This window comes from Canis lupus, chromosome 17, assembly GCF_048164855.1.
Source record: "Canis lupus baileyi chromosome 17, mCanLup2.hap1, whole genome shotgun sequence".
Lineage (NCBI taxonomy): Eukaryota > Metazoa > Chordata > Mammalia > Carnivora > Canidae > Canis > Canis lupus.
The window spans coordinates 10,963,434-10,978,792 of record NC_132854.1 but is presented as its reverse complement, the minus strand read 5'-3'; the positions used below and the strand labels follow the sequence as shown (position 1 = coordinate 10,978,792).

Sequence of the window (15,359 nt, the reverse complement as noted above, 5' to 3'; positions counted from 1 at the left end):
CATGAAGACAACCTTTAAAGAAAGGCGCCTCCAGAGAATACTCATCCCGCATGGATTAAAGTGTAACGATCCAGGGAATGGCAGTTGTCTGTTTTCTTGGCCACCAGCAATGGCCACTGCCTGCCGTAAGGGGTGCAGGATGCGCGCGGCCTTGCGCTCTGGGCTCGTGGGCTACGGGCCACGGGGCCGCGGGCGTGTGCAGGAGCCTCCGGCAGGCCTGACCCGTGGGGCCAGATCTCAGCCGGAAGCCGGGGGGCTGCGGGCCTGCCAGCACTCTGGACCGGTCCTGCTCCACAGAGCCCCCCCCACCCCGCCCAGCCCCCAGCTCAGTCCCGGGGCTGCTTCTCCCGCCCTGCTGGCTGCTACTTTCCCTGGAGACAACGCCCGAGTGTCCCATACAGTTACCCATTAATTCTTCACAAGTTTCTCAGAGCTGTAGGAAACAGGTGAAAAAACAAAATCCCTTGAACCCTGCGCGGGAGCTGGGCCCGAGCCCGCAGGGCCGTGAGGCCCTGTCAGGCTCCCCTCAAGTGGCCCCCGGGGCGGGGGGCAGGGGGGCTCGGCTGCATCCTGTGGGCACTTTGATACTGTCGCCCTGCTGCCTGCTGCTTTCTTTACAGCAGCGACAGGGCTTCCTGCCCGCCGACCCTCGCCCACCCCAGTGAATACCCCAGAAACGGTTACGGCAAAACACTTTTCTTACATTAACCAAGCGGCTCCGGCAAAACTGCAGTGCCTTTGAACTCACGAAGTGAGGGTCTCGGTTCACAGCTGTCCCCTCCTGCCCTATCCCTTCACGGCCGTGCAACAAATAGGGGCTTTATGGGCCCTGATGCCACACTGGGGCCTCTGAACGCTGCCTCAGCCACCATCCCATGGGTTTTCACTCTGGCTGTGCCGGACATTTTACAAAGGAATGTTTTAATGTCATACCACCTTTAAGGCAATTCTTTTTTTTTTTTTTTTTTTTTTAGATTTTATTTATTTAGGGCAGCCCCGGTGATGCAGTGGTTTAGTGCCGCCTGCAGCCTAGGGCATGATCCTGGAGACTCTAGATCCAGTCCCATGTCAGGTCTCTGCATGGTGCCTGCTTCTCCCTCTGCCTGTGTCTCTGCCTCTCTCTCTCTCTGTCTCTATGAATTAAAAAAAAAAAAAAAAAGATTTTATTTATTTATTCATGAGAGACAGAGAGAGGCAGAGAGAGAAGCAGGCTCCATGCAGGGGGACTGACGCAGGACTTGATCCCGGGTCTCCAGGATCACGCCCTGGGCTGAAGGCAGCGCTTAACTGCTGAGCCACCCAGGCTGCCCATTTAAGGCAATTCTTTTACCATCTTTAAAACAAAGTGACCAACAAGGGAGATAGGACCATCCCCACACACCCCCAGGCCTACTCTGAAAGTCTGCAAAGAACAGCTGTAAACTCCCCGAACACCCAGTCAGGGAAAGGGCTCGATGGAAACAGGCTGGATGGTGAACGGGCCGGGCCTGCCGGGGCCACAGCCTGGAGTAACAGCCCCCCACCCCCACCCCCCCATCAGGCTCGGGGAGGAGGCACTGAACACTCAGGAGAGGCCTGGCCGCGCCCGCCAGAGACCATGTGCTGCCGGAGGTGGAGGGAGAGCACTGGTACCAGCACGGGCTTGCCCATGGACAAGGTGCTGAGGCTCATCCCCACAGGGGGCCCACCTGTGGCTCAGAGGGGACAACAGGAATAATGCCGGCCTCCACAACGGAACGGCATTTACTCGTGCCTGCCCCATGCAAGTTAACACTCAATGGGAGATCTCCTTAGTCTCTAGCTTCTCCCATTTTACAGATGGAGAAACTGAGACAGAGTGACTTAGCCAGTTATAGCCAACAGAGCAGATGTGTTTGCTCTCACCCAGCTCTGGGAGGAGACACTCCTCTCATTGCTTCCTGCCCTAAACTGCAGAACAGGGATACCTTCCTGCCTCCAGGGGGCCCAGGCGGCCAGTGGCTCGGACCACGGCTCCACACTGGGCTCCATTGATGTCCTCACCCAGAAGGCACCCACAGGTGTTCGCTGAGCACTGATCATACATCACTGCAGCCTTCCAGGCGTGCACCATGGAATCCGCACTCAGAAGCTGCCACCATCCTGGAATTCTTACTACTTTTATCTTTGAACTTGTGTTAAGTGAAGTCTGATGGGACACTAGTGAACAGAGGAGATCCACGCAGCCAGAGGCACAGCATTCTTGATGTTCCAGGAGCACAGAACCCCAGGGTCCCACAATGTGTGGGAGACTCAGAGCAAAGACAAGAGGTCATGTCTTGCCTGTGACTGTCTTGCTCAGAGAAGCAAAACTCCATTCCCAGCAGAACTTCCTTGGAATACTGGAAGGAGGTATATATATTTTTCAGAATGATCTACCAGAGGGTTCGACTTTCCAGGTGTGAATTTTCTTGTCTGTAAAATTTTATCTCAAAGAAAACTGATCTAAAGAAAAATACTGAGATCATAGAGGGAACACAACTGGCTGGCCTCTCAGTCTATAATTACTATTACAGGTTTATATTCTTATTTGAGTTCATGATGCTTCACAGTTCCCAATCAACAGCAAAACCTTCCCATCTTTTATTTAGGATTTGTGGTGGCCTCCCTTAAACTTAGTTACTTTCTGGAACCCAACATGCAGTAAAACGAGGCCAGCAAATTTCTCTGGATCTGTTCTCTGGGCTCGTGGCAGGTGAAGCAGCCCTCGGAGGTGGGGCTGTGAGTGCCGTGAGCTCTGGGCATGGCTACTGAGATTCGGGTCTCACAAGCTGTCATTACCCACCCAGGGCCTGTCCGCACTGCCACTGACCAAGCAGAGGTTTCTCACACTTGGCTACTAGGAAATACAGCAAATGATTTGCCCTTAAGAGGGTTTTTGCAAGCCTGCTAGAGGAGAGTGCAGCTCTTAACTGACATGCTGGCACTTGCTCAAAATATGTTCATTCTGCCTGGCACAAGCCCTCCGATCAAGAAGAAAAAGCCAAGAATGTGCGTCGTGTCCCAACCCGACATCCGTCTGCAGGGCATAGCAACAGGGCCAAGCGGTCTGGTTAGAGGCAGGTGACCCCCACCCACCTTGTATCCCCCCCGAGGGTCTTTGTTTTTCTTGGTGGCAACTCGAGCCAAAAGCAACAGAGGGAATGGGAATGACTATCCCTCAGTGCACCATCTAAAAGGTTTTGTTTTGGGGCAGCCCGGGTGGCTCAGCAGTTGAGCGTCTGCCTTCAGCCTAGGGTGTGATTCCGGGGTCCCAGGATCGAGTCTCGCATCGGGCTCCCGAGGAGACTGCTTCTCCCTCTGCCTGTGTCTCTGCCTCTCTCTGTGTGTTTTTCATGAGTAAATAAATAAAATCATTAAAAAAAATTTAAAAATAAAAGGTTTTGTTTTTCAGAAACATTTTAAGGCTATCTTAACAAAAGTGGTTTTTATTTAGCTGTTCTGCTTTCTAAGGTGAGAAATGGGGAGCCTGGAAATACACTTAAATTTAAGTCTGAAGCAACAGAAAAACACTATTACAAAATGTCATAGAAAACCATTCCTGGGATCCCTGGGTGGCGCAGTGGTTTGGCGCCTGCCTTTGGCCCAGGGCGCGATCCTGGAGTCCCGGGATCGAATCCCACATCGGGCTCCCGGTGCATGGAGCCTGCTTCTCCCTCTGCCTGTGTCTCTGCCTCTCTCTCTCTCTCTCTCTCTCTCTGTGTGACTATCATAAATAAATAAAAATTAAAAAAAAAAAAAAAGAAAAGAAAACCATTCCTTTAGGTGGTTTGCTAACAATTCCAAGAAGAGAACACACATGTGTTTAAACAACCTGCCGAAGTCAGGCCTACCCAAAAGTGAATAATGTTACAAATGCGGGTGAGGGCTCCTGAGCCCATGCTCCCTATATTTAATATAATATTGCATAGCTTAGGGGGAAGAAGCCTCCCAGAAGGAGCACTGGACAGAGAGCCGAGAAGTCAGAGGTCAAAGCCAAGCCCCAGCTGATGGTCAGAGACACCTGCCTCACCCAGCCAAATGGGGCAAGGCCACAGTGATTGGGAGTGAGAGATGCAGGCATCTTGGACTTGGCTGCTCCTGGACCAGGGTCTGCAGGAGAGCCAGTCAAAGGCCTCCCAATGACGTGGGGCAGAACAAGTTAGTGAAAAGACCCTGGAACATGACCAAGTACAACGACAAAGCTCCAGCACGCCATCTATGTTACAAAAGGCACCCTGAGCATTACTCAGGGACCACCAACACGTGGCTCCCACCCACTGGTCTGGTGCTAACCTGGTAACCCACATTACACTAGGGCCAGGACTGTGCTCCCCACCCAGGGCTCTACTACTGGTTGGCATGGCCAGCCCACGGCGAGTCAGCAATAATCCAAACTCCATTTCCAGGGGGCTCTGGACTTCAGAACTCATTTCTTTCGGTAACAGATTTACCTGCAGAATTACCTTTTGCTAAAACTATTGATAAAGCCAGTTTAAATTCTCTGCAAAAATCCTGGTTACCTGGAGGTTGTCGGACAGGCAAGGGTGAGGAAGGCAAACCAGACAGACACTGACTGCCTCTCATCAGAAGAATCACCCCACATGCATATGTGACACATGATTCTCCATTTTTAACCATTTTTTAAAAAGTTTTTGAAAAAACAAAAGCACAGAAAATTAAGCCTAATGGGGTTTTTGATTAATTATCTGTCCCTCAAGCATTCAAATCCTTCCAATGCTTTTCTCATTACCCTCAGTTCAACTCAATTAAAACAGTTAAGAGAACAGCTAAAACTCTGAATTATAAGAAAGAAGTGGGGATGAAATGAAGGCTGTGTTATGAACATGCTTTTAAATACTTTACCTAAAGTAGATCCTTCACTCACATTCCTGAGTCCTAAAACACACAGCAGGTCGCTGTCTGCCGACAGCAGCCAGGATTCTTTGGGTCCAAAAACTACTAGAAAAACATGTTGTGTTGGAGGGGTTTCAGGGGAACTGGATGCACTGAACTAACTGAATCCAATCCTTTCATATACGAAACCCCCACCAGAAAAAATTTTTTAATCCCACTTTAAAAGCTATGGTACCATTAGGGCCAGCGGCCAGCAGCTCTGAGGCTGAACACACCATTCTTTCTCAGGGTTCATGATGCTCTGGCCTCTCTAGTGTAGGGGGGTGGATCTCAGGACTCTAAATATTACTAAAAAGCACAAGTTAGTCTATACTTGGCTTTTAAAAAGCACTTAAAAGCTAACACAGAGTCTATTCCTGGAAGCGCAAAATCCAGTGAGAATCTAAAAATCCCTCGTTGCTACTTTGTGGTTATCAGAGAATAGATGCTGCTGTATTCAGTTTAAACACTTTTTCAAAAATTTCAAAAACAGAGTAGCTTAGTTTTTTCCATTACTAGACTTTTTTGTTAGGTTTCTTAATGTTCTTTCAATCACGATAAACAGAAAGATTCAGGGAGCTACCATTGTGTTTATTCAAACATTTTTCTAATCAAATAGCCCAAGAATTTTAGTTTTCTGGAGGAACTTTGTCATTTTTCTTGCCCCAAATGGCTTTCTTATATATATATTTAAAAACCCCAAGAAATGGGAACCCTGGGTGGCGCAGCGGTTTGGCGCCTGCCTTTGGCCCAGGGCGCGATCCTGGAGACCCGGGATCGAATCCCACGTCGGGCTCCCGGTGCATGGAGCCTGCTTCTCCCTCTGCCTGTGTCTATGCCTCTCTCTCTCTCTGTGTGACTATCATAAATAAATAAAAATTTAAAAAAAAAAAAAAAAAAAAACCCCAAGAAACATGTCATATATGTAAACAACAAAGACAAGAAAATAAGGTCTCTCTCGTCCACCTTCCCCCCATCCTGGGACAGTCTGTGGTCAGCAGCTCCTCCCCCAGCTGAGGCTGAGGTAACAGGTGTCACATGGTATCTCAGGGATCTCCCCAGAGAGGAAACAAATAACCGCCCCCCCCAACTCCCCAAGGCCCTGCTTCACAAGCCACAAACTAAGAATCAAGGAGAGTCTTGGTTGAAGTGGATATGTCGTTTCCTACCAGTCCTTTGTTTTGGATCTTTTTAAAAAAGATTTTATTTATTTATTAGAGAGAAAGAACATGAGCAGGGGAGGGGTGGGTAGAGAAGGAGCAGCAGACTCTCTGCTGAGCAGGGAGCCCCATGTAGGGCTCGATCCCAGGACCCTGAGATCATGACTCGAGCTGCAGGCAGATGCTAAACCGACTGAGCCCCCCGGGTACCCCTACACCAGTCCTTCGAATGGGCCCTCCAACCAGGACACCTGGGCCCTGCTATCCAGCATGACCACGGTGCAGAGGCAGCAAGCAGGGGGACCCCCGGCACCACAGTGGCCCAAAGGAGCGGATCCTTCAACATTCACGCAAACTTGGCATTATATTACTAGAACAACAATTTCAACTATTTTTTTTAAATTTTTATTTATTTATGATAGTCACAGAGAGAGAGAGAGAGAGAGAGGCAGAGACACAGGCAGAGGGAGAAGCAGGCTCCATGCACTGGGAGCCCGATGTGGGATTCGATCCTGGGTCTCCAGGATCACGCCCTAGGCCAAAGGCAGGCGCCAAACCGCTGCGCCACCTAGGGATCCCTCAACTATTTTTGAGTTAGGAAATTTCGCCCTCCCTCCTACTGTTCCCATTCTAGAATAAAGACCGTTCTTCAGAGAGCTGGTCTCTAGCTCATAGAAGAAGCAAGACTGATGCAGCCCAGATGGACTATACCTCCTCCCCACGGGCTAAGAATTAAAAGATGACTACAAAACAACTGTGGGGAGGCCAATGAGACATGCCTGGGGCACCAGGGCACCATGTGTCCTGAAGGATGACTATCTGAACAGCAGAGTCTTCGAGGAGAAACAGGAAAGAGGTGGGCACAAGTCAGGGTTAGGGGACAAATGGATAGTCAGGGCAGGGGGGATGGCCTGGCCATGCCTGGGGGTAGAGTGTGCGTGTAAGGCCAGGACCACAGGGGAAGAGGCAAAGGAGGGAGGCTGGGCCCAGGTTTCAGCCCTATGTGATGGCAGTAACTAAACGTATTAAACCTAGGAAGTGACATGGTAAGATTTCTGTTTTAAAAAATTATTTAGGGCAACCCCAGTGGAAAGCTGCTTGACAGTATCTATGGAAGCTGGGCCTGTGCCTCCCCCATGACCCTGCCATCCACTCCAGGCAGATGCTCCACAGAAATGTCAACACAAGTGCGCAAAAAGTGACAAGCATTTCTGATCAGCTCCATTTGTAATGGCCCAAAAGCAGTTCCTACCCAGATGACTACCTCCGGTAAAATGGGCTAATAAAGTGGGGTACACTGTGGGGACCAACAGCAGTGGGAATGAATGGCCAACCACGTGTAGCACCACGGATGAATCTCACCAGCAACGCCAAGTGATAGAAGTCAGGGAGAAACAGCACAAACTGTGTGACTGTATTTACATGAACATGAGTAACAGCCAGACTAGTCTCTGGGGCTGGATGTCAGGACAGTAGCTGCCACTGAGGAAAGACATGAGGACACCTGATCTAGATGCTGCTTACATGGCATGTTCCTAGTAGGAAATCCATCAGGCTACATGAACTCTACACATTCCTGATGTGTTACACTTTCATCAATTGTGCACTATAGGGAGCCTAGGTGGCTCAGTCAGTTAAGCCTTTTGATTTTGGCTCAAGTCATGATCTCAGGGTCTTGAGACTGAGCCCTGTATCGGCCTCTGTGCTCAGTGAGGAGTCTGCTGGGGACTCTCTTTCTCTCCCTCTGTCCCTCCCCCAGCTTGCACTCTCTCTATAAAAATAAATCTTTTTAAAAAATGTGCATTACAATTTTTAAAAAAGATTTTATTTGAGAGAGTAAGCATGCATGCACATCTGTGGGTAGGGGAAGAGGGAGAGGGAAGAGGACAAGCAGACTCCTCACTGAGCAGGGAGCCTGACACAGGGCTTGATCCCAGGATCCTGAGACTGTGACCTAAGCCTAAATCAAGAGGCATAACCAACTGAGCCATCCAGGTGCCCCTGTGCATTACATTTTTAAGACATATATATTAACAGAGTAGAAGACAGACATCCAGGAAGTAGGAAAAGAAGAACAAATTACGCCTAAAGTTTGCAGAAGGAGGGAATAACAAAGATCAGAGCAGAAATAAATAGAGGTAAAAAAAAATAATAGAAGATATCAATGAAGCTACTAAAAGCTGGTTTTTTTTAAAAGGTAAAACTGAGAAAACTTTAGCTAGACTAAGACAAAAAGACTCAAGCAAATAAAATCATAGATAAAAGAGGAGACATTACAATTGATACCGTGAACAGACCAACAACAAATAAGGAGATTAAATCAGTAATCAAAAACCTCCCAGGGACTCCTGGGTGGCTCAACAGTTGAGCATCTACCTTTGGCTCAGGGCATGATACTGGGGTCTGGGACCGAGTCCCGCATGAGGCTCCCTGCATGGAGCCTGCTTCTCCCTCTGCCTGTGTCTCTGCCTCTCTCTCTCTCTGTCTCTCACGAATAAATAAATAAAATCTTAAAAACAAACAAACAACCTCTTAATAAAGAAAAGCCCAGGACCATATGGTTTTACTGAATTCTACAAAACATTTAAAGGAGAATTAATACCAATCCTTCTCAAATTCAGCCAAAAAATGGTAGAGATGGGAACACTCCCAAATTCATTTTACAAGTTCAATGTTACCCTGATACCAAAGCCAAATAACAACACCACTAGAAGACTACAGACTCATATTCCTGATGAATACAGATGCAAATTTTTTTTAAAGAATTTATTTATTTATTCATGAGAGACACAGAAGGAGAGAGAGGGAGAGACACAGGCAGAGGGAGAAGCAGGCTCCATGCAGGGAGCCCAATGTAGGACTTGATCCCGGGTCTCCAGGATCATGCCCGGGCCAAAGGCAAATGCTAAACCGCTAAGCCACCGGGGCTCCCAGATGCAAAAATTCTTAACAAAATACTAGCAAATGGAATGTAATAGCACATTAAAAAGATCACACATGATAATCAAGTGGAATTTATCCCTGGGATGCAAGGATGGTTTGTTATACACAAATCAACAAATATGATACACCACATTAAATAGAATGAAAGAGGGCAGCCCGGGTGGCTCAGCAGTTTAGCACCGCCTTTAGCCCAGGGCGTGATCCTGGAGACTCGGGATCGAGTCCCACGTCAGGCTCCCTGCATGGAGTCTGCTTCTCCCTCTGCCTGTGTCTCTGCCATTCTCTCTCTGTCTCTCATGAATAAATAAAATCTTAAAAAAAAAAAAATCTTAAAAAAAAACTTGTATGAAACCACAAAAGTTCCCAAACAGACAAAGCAGTCCTGAGAAGGAAGAACAAAGCTGCAGGCATCGTACTTCCTGATTTAAATCTATACTACAAAGCAATAGTAATTAAAACAGTATGGTAGTAGCATAAACATAAACACATGGACAATGGAACAGAATTGGGAGCCCAGAAATAAATCTCAGCATATATGGTCAACTAATGTGGAGCCAAGAATACACAATGGGAAAAGGACAGTTTCTTTTTTTTAAGATTTTATTTATTTATTCATAGACACAGAGAGAGAGAGGCAGAGACACAGGCAGAGGGAGAAGCAGGCTCATGCAGGGAGCCCGACGTGGGACTCGATCTCGGGTCTCCAGGATCACACCCCAGGCTGCACGCGGTGCCAAACCGCTGCGCCACCAGGGCTGCCCAGGACAGTTTCTTCAATGAATGGTATCATGAAAACTTAACAGCCGCATGCAGAAAAATACAATTGAATACTCATCTTACATCACACACAAAAATTAACTTGAAATGGATTAGAAATTTAAAATAAAACTTGAAACTTAAATTCCTACAAGAGGGGATCCCTAGGTGGCTCAGTGGTTTAGCACCTGCCTTCACGCCCAGGGCGTGATCCTGGAGTCCCAGGATCAAGTCCCACATGGGGTTCCCCACATGGAGCCTGCTTCTCCCTCTGCCTGTGTCTCTGCCTCTCTCTCTTTCTGTGTCTCTCATGAATAAATTTTAAAAATCTTTTAAAATAAATAAATCACTACAAGAAAATACAGGGGTAAACCTCCTTGACATTGGTCTTGGCAACAATTTTTTAGGTGTGACACCAAAAGCACAAGCAACAAAAACAAAATCAGTGAGAGAACATTAAAACTAAAGAGCTTCTATACGACAAAAGAAATAATTAACAGAATGAAAAGACAATCTATTGAATGGAACAAAATATTTGCAAACCATCTATCTGATAAAGGGTTAATATATAAAATATATTTTTAAAAACTCGCACAACTTAATAAGGACAAAAACAAAAGCAGACTCTGCACTGAGTGTGAAGCCTGATGTGGGGCTTGATCCCACCACCCTGAGATCACGACCTGAGCCAAGACCAAGAGTCAGATGCTAAATCAACTAAGCCACCCAGGCACCTCTGTAATAGGTTAAGACTCCATAAAAGTTAGGCCTTATCTTTGCCAAACTGATTTATCCATTCCTCTCTGCTCCAATTTCAATGAAGACAGTTGAGAAATCTCTATATTCTCTTTTCCTAACTTTTACCCAGGGAAGCTTAACTCAAATCTACATCCAGAAACAAGACAGAATTGCTCTGGGGTGAAGTTCCACCCCCACCAAGGTTACCAGCTGGGTGAAAAACCTCTTCCTCAGCCAGGCCCTGAGAAGGCTGGATAAGGACACAGAGCACCTGGTTTGCCCTCAGGCACACAATGCCTGTTGGACAAATGCCTATTTCTACTGTTCTCACCTAATGACCCCCCCTTGCTCCCCCAGTTAAGGACCCGTATCTGTACCATCATCACTTGATCTAATTCGATGCTTTTGACTTGCCTGGGTTTTTTTGTTTGTTTGTTATAGACAATTCCATATCTTCACATAATCTATCTCTGTTTTCCTAGATTCTTGTCCAAGTTGTGTGTAAGTTTCTAGGACACGTTGTCCTCAAATATAGTGCAGTTGTTTTCTAAAGCACTAGGACATGTGAGCTACAAGACTGATGTATATGTGGGGGAAATCTCTGATATCCAGAATGTCTCTGACAGCCCAGGCTGCACCCCCACCCCATCTCCTCCAGGGCTTACGACTATGGGAATCATTTGATCACAATGCACCTAGAACACCCAACAGTCACACACTGTCTCATTTGCCCAGTCCCTGACTTCTGACTCTGCAGCCATAGGGTAAGCTCTTGGCCTACTCACCTGTCTTGTTAAACAGTAATATTCCTGGAACATTTTAAACTGTTTCAGTATTTCAAGTTACATTTCTTATTAACTCGCCATTAATGATCTAAACTTTCTTGGGCTCATCATTTATTATCTAACCTTCCTGAACTCTGCTTTGTATTTCTCTTTGGTTATTTTCTCATATAAGCAAAAGTTCTATATTAGTTACAAACTTCCCCAGAGAATTGCTTATTTCTGATTGTTACTGAGAGGTAAGACCCATATTTTGCTCCATTACTCCCATTTCTTTAAAAAAAATTTTTTTTAAAGATTTTATTTGAGACTGTGAGAGCACAAGCAGGGAAAGAGGGAGAAGCAGGCTCCCCACTGAGCAGGAACCCAACACGGGGCTCAATCCCAGCACCTGAGCCAAAGGCAGATGCTTAACCAACCGAGCCACCCAGGCACGCACCCCTTTTACTCCCATTTCTGACCCATTTTAGAGCTTGTCTTGCCAGTGAGGGCTCTTCTGAGACACGATGCCTATTTCAAAGTATGATTTTTCAAAGGCCAAACATTCTCCAAGTGGTCTCCTTTTGCTATCTTTAGAATAAAAACCTGTGCAGAAAACATTCCCTTACTTAGAACTCAGCTATGCTGAGTTCTGGGAGTGCTTTTCACCCATCTTTCCAGGGCCCCAGGATGGGCAGAAGCATGTCTGTTGTGGGGACTGGCTTTGAGATCAGGCCAGCCTGGACAGTGACACTGGCAAATGACCGAAACTCTGAGTCTCGGTTTCCTTCTCTGTCCAGTCGCACAGCAGCACTTCATGGAGGTAGGGTGGGCACCCCCTCAGATAACACAGGTAAAGTGCCCCAGTACAGAGTATCATCCATGTAGGTACCCAACAAACAAGAGTCAGTTTAGGTTGTTGTAACAAAAATAACATGGACTGGGTGACTTACAGAATTCTGGGGGCACACAAACATTTGGACCGTAGCAGAGTTATTTTCAATGAAATAAATAGAAAAATATTAATTCTGCTCAAAAGATCACTCTCCAGAGGTTCCCTGATCTGAGAAGATACAGGAAACAGAGGCTTATTTGCCTTGGAACTTCTCCCAGGCCATGTGACATAGTGGGACTCAAAAGGTCTGGATTCAGGGCAGCCCTTGGGGGACCTCACGTAGCCTCACAGGGAAGAACCGCTTGTCTTGCCTGCCTTACTGGCTTTGTCATAATGTTCAAATTACTGGATGCAATGGAAACACTGTGAAATTTTATTTTTCCATAAATGACAAGCCCTGCCTATGTGGTCCCCAGTCACATACCCTTAACAGCAAATAATAGATAATCTAGTCAACTAAGTTTAGGAGAGGCTGACATCTTGATTTCCATTCTCTCACACACACCCTTTTTTAGTGTTGCAAGAAAAGTAGTATTTCCTTGGGTAATCATCACCCTCTTCAAACCTGGTGTCACTAATAGTCCTGACCAGCACTTCTGCAGTACTTACAAAGAGCCAGGTGTACTTCTAAGCACTTTACATATCTTAACTGATTTAATCCTTCCGGAAACCTGTAATTTAGGCACCTTTGTTTCCATTCTGCCTATGAAGAAGTGGAGACAGAGGGTATAGGTCAACAGAGCTGACCTGACCAAAGTCACACAGCTAACAAGTAGCAGAGCTGGTCTGATTCTGGAGTTCAAGCCCTTACCCACCTCCAAATAGCTACAGTCCCAATCAGATCTCTCCTTTCTAGGAGCTCTAGCCCTGACCTTCACCCTTAAGCTGTACTGAGCTTCCTGAGGCAAGTTCAGGAACTCTAACCCAGGTGGTGATGCTCAGGACACCCCTGCGTCTTGTCCAGCTGTGTGCAATCCCACCTTGTACTTGCAGCCTGAGCCCCGCCAACTTGTCCTGCTGTTGCTCCCTGAACCCTCCCCAGCTTCCCTCAATCCTAATCTTTTACTACCACCTGGACACTACATTTATACCTTCCTGCCCAAATCGAACCCATCCATAAAATCTCAGCTTAGATCCTGCCTCTGTCCCAAAGCCTTCTCTGTTTGTATCTTAGTGCGCTGGTCACATTCTGTCCTACATTCTGGTTATTTGCTCTCTTACTAAATTCCTGAAGGACAGGGAGCACATTTTAACTTGTCCCCCATAATGCAGCACATGCAGAGAACATGAATGAGTATGTCTGCCTGGTTCTGGGAATTCTCAAATAGCCAATTCTTTTCTCTATTTTGATCAGAAAGAAATCAATGACAACAAAAGTTTCCAAGCAGGTATTAGATAAAAACTGCCTTCTCCAACAACAAGATCTACAAGGATCATTAGTTCATTGGAGACACACGTATTGTGTACTGGTGCAGATGGAGGACAGAAGAGGACACTCAGCTCCCTGTACTGGGTCTGGACAGAGCCACAGCACTCAGCATCCACCCAGAGCTTGCCACACTGTGAGGACACAGATGGGAGCTCTGCCCTCAAGCTCAAAATCTAGAAGGAAGAGGGGGCATGTGCTCAGAGAACTCTAATGTGGAAAATGGTGTGAAACCTAAGTTGCAAACAAGATATACTGATTGTTATGGGCTGAATTGTGCCCACTTCTTGCCGAATTCATAAAAACCCCAGCACCTCAGACTGTAGCTATATTTGGAGACAGGGTCTTTAAAGAGGGGATTAAGTTAAAACGAGGTCTTCAGAATAAGCCTTAGTTCAGTCCAACCAGTGTCCTTATAAGAGGAGGAAAGTTAGACAGCAGGGATGCTGGAACAGAGGGATGGCCATGTAAGGACACAGGGAGAAGGCGGCTGTCTGCTGGTCCAGGAGAGAGCCTTCAGGAGAGATCAACCGTGCCCTGGACTTGCAGCCTCCATACATTCTGTTGTGTAAGCCCTCAGTCTGCGGAACTTCGTTACACAACAGCTGTGATACAGCTCCTAGGATAACATGAGGTATGATACAAATGGATGATCCCAGAAAACATCCTAAGTGAAGGAGGCTAGACATAAGGTCACATATCGTCTGATTCCATGATATAAAATACCAGGATGGGTGAATCCAGACACGGTGGTTGCCAGGGGCTGCAGGGAATGACGGTTTGGAAGTGACTGCCGAGCCTACATGGATTTTCTTTCAGGATGATGAAAATGTGCTGGAACTAGACAGGGGTGGTCATACATCATTATGAAAGTGCTGAATGTTACTGAGTTCTTCACTTAAAAGTAGTGAATTTTAGGGCAGCCCGGTTGGCTCAATGATTTAGCGCCACCTTCAGCCCAGGGTGTGATCCTGGGGTTCCGGGATCAAGTCCCTGTCGGGCTTTCTGCGTGGAGCCTGCTTCTCCCTCTGCCTGTGTCTCTGCCTCTCTCTCTCTCTCTCTCTCTGTTTCTCATGAATAAATAAATAAAATCTTTAAAAAAAAAATAGTGAATTTTATGTTATGTAAATTTCATCTCAATAAAAACTCTAAATTAAAAAAATCTTTAAAAAGATACACATACAAGAATACAATATACTGACAGGTAAAAGTGCTTGAACAGAGGGTCATGAAGAACAGAAAGAGAGAATTGAATCCTGCTTGTGTGTGATTTGGCCATGAACTGACCTTGAAGAGAGGGCAAAGGTCTCCTGGAAAGAAACAGAAGGGTGGCAGGGGTGGTATTCCTAGGGGGAGATGACGGGCCCGGGGCCTCCAGGTAGGAAGGTGAGGCTGGCAGGAGCCTAGGGCACAGCCTGCCCGGGAAGATGGATGGAGGGGAGCCTGGGGTCACTGAGTAGACTCTGCTGAGCTGCTGAAACACGGGAAGTTTCATCATACCTGCTCCTGGGCTCCTTTTCCCAAAGTTTAATTTAGTAAGTCTGAAGTTGGAACAGGAACCTGTATTTATAATAAAATACAACATTTAAAAAACCTCTCTAGTGATTAATCTTTTGGGAAACCATTTATTTCTCAGTGAGCTTTCCCATCTAGGGAAGGGTCTTTCAGGGTTCCCCCCACCCTGGATCATGTGATGGCTTGACACATGTACACATTGTGAAATGATCACCACAATCAGGCTAATTACCACACTCCTCACCTCAAGTTACCACACACTCGAGTGCACT

The 15,359-nt window shown here is 46.7% G+C and overlaps 1 protein-coding gene across 12 annotated transcripts in view; it reads right to left on the bottom strand.

Annotated features, from left to right (window-relative positions):
• The window catches only part of GGACT (gamma-glutamylamine cyclotransferase), a 42,591-nt gene that overhangs the window by 14,271 nt on the left and 12,961 nt on the right, over positions 1–15,359 (bottom strand). Inside the window, exons 3-4 of one of the 12 annotated variants that reach the window (XR_012009803.1) lie at positions 15,073–15,132; positions 8,547–14,191 (exon numbers count right to left, since the gene is read on the bottom strand). The exons of 8 other annotated variants lie outside the window; for them this stretch is intronic. The gene's annotated coding sequence lies outside the window, so the exon portion shown is untranslated. 3 more of the 12 variants (XR_012009802.1, XR_012009801.1, XR_012009800.1) reach the window with 3 other exon arrangements.